Raw genomic sequence first — 6,719 nt, 5'->3', positions numbered from 1 at the left:
AAATATATGAAGTTACCCTTAAAATAATAAAGTTACTCTAAAAGTGGTAAAGTTACTTTTATAATATATAAAGGTCCCTGTAACAGCCCGCACTTCCGAGCTGCTAACTAATCACAATTAAGATACACAAAACACAATCAACACTTAACAAACCTCGAATTTACATTTATTCACACCTGTAACAGCCCGCACTTCCGAGCTGCTAACTAATCACACTTAAGATACAAAAAACACAATCAACATTTAACAAACCTCGAATTTGCATTTATTTACAGCGGAAACAAAACCTATAAAAACGATCCCGGATCTGTGGGTCAGGGGCCCACAATATAACAACTTGAAAATCAAATAACAGATTACGAATACTTTGAAACAAAACATCTAACTTTAACCTCAGCCCACCATTTCATAACATAAAACTCTTCTTCTTGATCAATAATCATATTCCACGACCTCGACATCAACCCTGCAAATCACTAACAATGAACCCTGCCCTCACCAGGACAGGTTCGAAGAACAAAATCAGAAAAACTGAGTACACACACTGTCCAACCAGAAATTCATTTTAGTGGCTTAAAATATAGTTGTGCGGTTTATTACTCATAAGTGGAACAATCCCAGACTTCAAAAATACTTAAAATCAAATAGCTAGAAATGTTTCTATCACGACTCCAGCAACCCTTAACTAGAAAGTCCAATAAAGAGTACTCATACATATACTACAGATAATAAGTTCCTTGCCATAAGGTCAATGTTCAACAACAGTTGAAATACATAAGCTCATCCCAAAACCTCATTTTGGTGGCTTAAGACCATTCGTATACAATTAATGCTAAAATTCAGTATGCTTCACAAGTAAGGTACTTGTTTAAAAATTTCAGGATTACTATCCTTGCACAATCGTATTAAAGTAAGAATTTTTATCATGAAGATCACCACTTAGATCATTCAAAAACCCTTTGGGTCGATAGCATTTAATTTCATTGGGTAAAGCGAACACGAATAGAGAGGGGCTCCTTACACAAGGAGCCGACTGTCTCTAAGCTAATGGAGGTCGTCAACCCACCGTTTAAATATTTATGCTTGCAAGCCTTAACCAGGACATGTCCCATTTTTATTATCTGCTGGACTTCACCCACCCAGCGAGGGTTCGAAAGGAGATCACCCATCCTCCAAGGGTTGTTGTTCATACCATACCTTATTTGGTATCGACCTTTACCCACTTGTATCCATAATTTATTTACATAAATAGTTTAAATGCACATTTTATCAATACCACACGTGTTTCAAAGAACACATATTTATCCATGAAGAGGAAAAATAATCACCACTACTATGGTGTTGCTAATCATTGCAAGACTTGGATCTTCTTTTGAAATCTTTTGTTTTACGTCAACAATCACATATTAGTTACGTGTAAAGATATAAGGAAATAATCAATTCTTTACTACTTGTAAAAGTCGTATAGGCACTTAGTGTGCTCATTTAAACTTTACCAAAAGGGTTGAGTTAACAAGAACATTTGGAACTTTTGTCAAAATAATTACAGCAAAAATACTGAACTTAAAATGAACATAACTTCCTGCTCGGTACTTCAAATTAGGAATTTCCAAAACTTAACCTCAATAACTTTTCGATCATGACTACTCAAAGGAACAATACCCACTCCATAACACATATTGAGCATCTCGCTCCATAAATGTTGTTTACATTCCCCATAAAACAATCGCTAAATCATAATGCTTATTTTCCCAATAATACAAACTTATATCTTTCAAAACTTATACTCTTGTTCTTAATTCATATCGCATACTCAATTCCACAGTGTATCAACGACTCAAACTCTCGTTCGTAAATTAATATATATAAAACAAAACAAAGTTGAAATGTAACTAACATATCCAAAATACCTGAACCTCAATAATCATATTATAACACAAACTCGAATCTCAAATAACCTCACTTACCTCAAATATTCTTTTAAAGGAAGTAATATACATAAAACGTATTCGAAATCAAATATCTCTCCACAGTCGAACCCATAACATAAGCAAAGTATAAAATATGTTTCTCAAAGACTTATAAGATAACTATTATGGAGACCCAATTCTAAGCTCGTGCGATTAACCTGTAATGTTTTACTTGTAGACTATAAGGTATCATCTAACATGTCTTGGCAATTCCCTTCATCATAATAGTTTCTCTTTGTACTTGGACTTCCGTCTTTAACTTATAGCATCTAAACTATAGCATTCCAAAATTCTCAAGATATGAATTTTCCCCTTAAAGGTTTTCTTATTCCCAATACATGAACTTTCATTGCCATAATATAATCTTATTACAGTATCATAAATCATCTACAATTACTATGGCAAGTCAAAATATCTCACTCCATATTTCCCAATACTCCACTCGTTGTCCTCATCCTTCTCAAATTTATAATTCAACAACCATACGTCCCCATGTATTTGTACTGAAAGCTCATATCAGCCTTAACACCATACGCTTACTATTGTCATTATATAACTTTAATTACCATGCTCTCTATTATCTAGATTTATATTTTTCTTTCCCAACATCCATTTATATAATCTTACTCATCCAATAGACGAAATTATGCTCCAAACTCTTTTACTTGACCCCTTTGCGGATTGATCTTTTATTACATAAGTATTGTAAATTATATCTCTCTAATAGATACTCATCTAAACCACCACCAAGATTGGATCCTTTATTTCACTGATACAACATTCATATCTCAAATCCTACACATCCTCTGAACTCAAAACCTCTTGTAACAACTTCATTAACTCATAAATTAATATTTGACCTTTGAAATTCACATCCAAATTTACTATTCCCTAACTATCTAATCTACGTCCACCACATAACATCTTCATTCTTAGTTAGAACCTCCCAGCAATTACTTCATCCTTCAATTATGACATCACAAATCTTCATTCTTAATTATATAACCAAGCTCCATATTATTTTCGGTGATTTCTTCGGGTGATACCATTCAAACTTGTTTATACGCCATAACTAAATCTTGGGATATGACTACTTCTAATAATATCCTCAAAGCGGCAATTGTATTTATTAAATAGAACTTCACAAGTACCCATCTCACAGCAAACTCATTCTAACTTAGATTCCAAACTCCATATAACATAATTCATCCATGATATTCTGTAAAGATATAACTTGTTTCACTAGACTTACGTGTTTTCAAACTTAAATCCGAAAATAATATTCATTAATTGACCCAAATTTGAGAGACTTTTTCCTTATGAGAACTTCTTCATAAAAATTTAAGTAGGAGTAAAGATCCTCCCCGACATTAATAGAACTAGAAAATTCTGATTTATAATTTCACGAGTTCATATTTGTTCATAACTCCAAGTCATAATTTTCAAAGTTCATGATCATATATAATCAAGATCTCAAATCATAGTAAAGAGTTTTTCATACTTTCAGAGTTCCATATAAAACTTATATCACAAATATTTTCACAATTGCCTTAAACCTGAAATTTTAACCCAACATCCTTGATCAAAATTCCTTTCTTTTTCTCTGAAACTTTCAAATATAACTATAGTTTAAATCGAAAGCGAGTTCATAAAGATATCGAGTCGACGTCCCGGCTTAGTTCGTAAATCGAAGTACTTGTTGTAAAACCACTTATATAGTTAGATATACTAAAGATCCTTGCTTTAATTCTCATAGCTACACTTTCATATAAAAGATCAACTTACTAAGCATAAAAAACTTATTATAAATTCGAAGTGGAAACAAGTAGGTTTAATAACATCACACATCTATATTATTGAAGGATTCAACTACCTCCAATCAGTTCTTCATAAAAATATCACTCAGTAAAACTCATCACATATATAGCTTTCGCTCATAGCTTAAAACCAAATATGTAGTTAACAACTCTTGTAAAGACACAAATAACACTTTGAATAATTTTGTATTTATATAAAAGGCTTATTAAACTCAGCACATGAAATCACATAAAACACGAATATAGATTCAAAGGTGGAAGGACATGTGTGTACCTTGAAACAATTCCCAATAACTCGACATTCTGGATAACCACTATAGCTCGAACTTCATAATTTATCTCCATATACATACTCCAACAACGACCTCAAAACAAAAACAACAATCATTAACCATCCTCACAACAATTTAGATAAACAAATTGAATTACTCATACTTTCTAAGCTCTTCCATGAACTAACCACTACAACCCTTATATACGACACATTCTACTAATCCAACTCACAACATCAATTCTATCTCTAATTAACATCATTCTGATTTCAGAGAGTATTATCAAACAACATAATTTATAAAAATCAGTTTTTATAAACTTAAGAGGCTTACTTCATATTAGAAGCTTCAATTCAATAAGAAAAATAAAATATTCAATATTTAAGCTTAACAACTCTTATCATAACTATATTTGCTAATCAATAACAAAATTGAGAACCAAGTTTGTTTCTAAAATCAAATTATAAAATTCAATTGTACCACACTTGAATTGGAATCAAAGGAGATGAGGAATTAAGAAAAATTAGCTTATACCTTCATATGGAAAGGACTACCAACAATGGCAGCAACAAGGCAACAAGTTAGCAATGACAACATGGGCAAACAAGCCAACCACACGACAGCAGCACAACACAAGGTACAACAGCAGTGCTGAACTTGTGTGAGGCGTAACTCCTAGTTCCGAACTCCGAATTGAGAGATTTTTGTGCCCAAATTCATTATCTCGAGGTGATCTAGAACTTTGATTCAGAAACAAAGAGCAAAATTGGATTGCATGTTATAGATAATTGAGGAAACAGATTGTCGGAATAAAAAGAGAGGAGAGAGAAAAGAAGATAGGAACACCAAACTCACAAAGACCATAACTCATAGCTCCGAACTCCAAATCAAGTGATTTTTGTGCCCAAATTCATTAGCTCAAAGTGATCTACAACTTTGATTCAGAAACAAAGAGCAGAATTGGATTGCATGTTGTAGATAATTAGGGCAACAGATTGTCGGAATAAAAACAGAGGAGAGAGAAATGAAGATAGGAACACCAAACTTACAAAGACCATAACTCATAGCTCTGAACTCCAAATCAAGTGATTTTTGTGCCCAAATTCATTAGCTCGAAGTGATCTACAACTTTGATTCAGCAACAAAGAGCAAAATGGGATTGCATGTTGTAGATAATTGGGGAAACAGATTGTCGGAATAAAACAGAGGAGAGAGAAATGGAGGTAGCAACACCAAATTTGCAAAGACCATAACTCATAGCTCCGAACTCCAAATCAAGTGATTTTTGGGTCTAAGTTCAATAACTTTTCAAGATCTACAACTTTGATTCAATAAGTTTGGTCAAATTCCAACTCCAAAATGCAGAAATTGAGCATGCACAGTACGGGGTATAAAATCAGAGGAGAGAGAAAATTATTGTTTGGGTTTTTATTTTGGTTTTAAGGTTTCTCCCAATTCTTAACCACTTGGGTCATTAAACTGAAATCTTGAAGAGAATAATTGATCTATGGAAAAAATACACTTTGGCACTTGATTGAGAAGTTATGAAAAGGAGAGAGAGATGTTCTAGCATCTAGAGTAGGTAGCATGAGTGAGGAGACATAATTTGTAATTAAAAATGGGTTTCTCTTTATTTCAAAGGTTAAAATCCTTAACACAATGTCTCTATTATATAAAATCCATACTAACTTATTTGTGCTTGAAACTTACTTTAGACGATAAAAATAATTCTCAAAGTAATTTCTTTACTAATATGAACATAGCTAACTTTGACTAAAACGTGTCTGAAAATATCAGTTATTATACTTATCAAATCTCATTTATAAAGTCGTTATTAAACCTGCTTAAAATATAGGCTATTACAGTCCCCTTGAAATATATATAAGGTTACCCTTAATATGATAAAGTTACCTTCAAATTGGCAAAAGTTACCCTTTAATATATATAAAAATACCTTGAAAGTGGTAAAAGTCACTCTTGTTTTCAGTTTTCAAATTACGAGAATGCCTCCTTACATGAGAAATGAGAATGAATCTCAACCCACACGATCAGATTAGAGTTACAACACTTGTTCATTAGAGTTATATCCCAAAAAACTTCGAGCTTAATTTTTTTTTCGAATTTCTTTTTTAATATTCTTTTTTTTGAAGTTACATCACTTTTTCATTAGAGTTACATCACTTGTTTATTAAATTTATAACACGTAAAATTCATTCTCATTTCTCATGTAATTATTCATTCTCATAAGATCTTACTCATTTCCATCATTAGCTACTGATAAAAAAATAGTATATCTTATAAACTTTGAATAACTAGCATACCTAACATATATAGTTTCCTAAACGTAGTAGACTTATTTACTAAAGATAATAATCCTCTAGATTCCTAAATTAACTCTATAAGGTAGAGTTTGAGCAATATCAACCATTGAATAAAAAATCAGTAACTCACATATAATCTTTCCAAAATTCTCTCTATTTAATTCTCATCAAAATCCACCCTCTAAATTAAAAAAAAAAAACTTAAATGGACCCGGTGCACACTAACTTAGTGTGTACCGAGTTGGTAAGATATTAACTTCATATAGTGAATTCTAAAGAGATATAGTGAACTTATATACAATATAGTATATTTCATTAACGGAAAACATAATGTGAAAT

General features: G+C 32.0%; 1 long non-coding RNA gene across 4 annotated transcripts; it reads right to left on the bottom strand.

The window, feature by feature from the left end:
* Window positions 1–123: 123 nt before the first annotated feature.
* LOC125499414 (uncharacterized) lies at window positions 124–5,755 on the bottom strand. 4 transcript variants are annotated; one of them, XR_007276288.2, is made up of 3 exons: window positions 4,594–5,755; window positions 4,062–4,152; window positions 124–489 (listed from the first exon to the last, which is right to left on the bottom strand). It is a non-coding gene; the product is annotated as an uncharacterized LOC125499414 (long non-coding RNA). The 4 variants fall into 4 exon arrangements; XR_008967086.1 differs by having other exon boundaries at window positions 4,062–4,799; window positions 4,915–5,755; XR_008967087.1 differs by having other exon boundaries at window positions 4,062–4,993; window positions 5,109–5,755.
* Window positions 5,756–6,719: the final 964 nt, after the last annotated feature.

This window comes from Beta vulgaris, chromosome 7 (genome assembly GCF_026745355.1).
Source record: "Beta vulgaris subsp. vulgaris cultivar EL10 chromosome 7, EL10.2, whole genome shotgun sequence".
Lineage (NCBI taxonomy): Eukaryota > Viridiplantae > Streptophyta > Magnoliopsida > Caryophyllales > Amaranthaceae > Beta > Beta vulgaris.
This window is presented reverse-complemented; position numbering and strand designations above follow the sequence as displayed.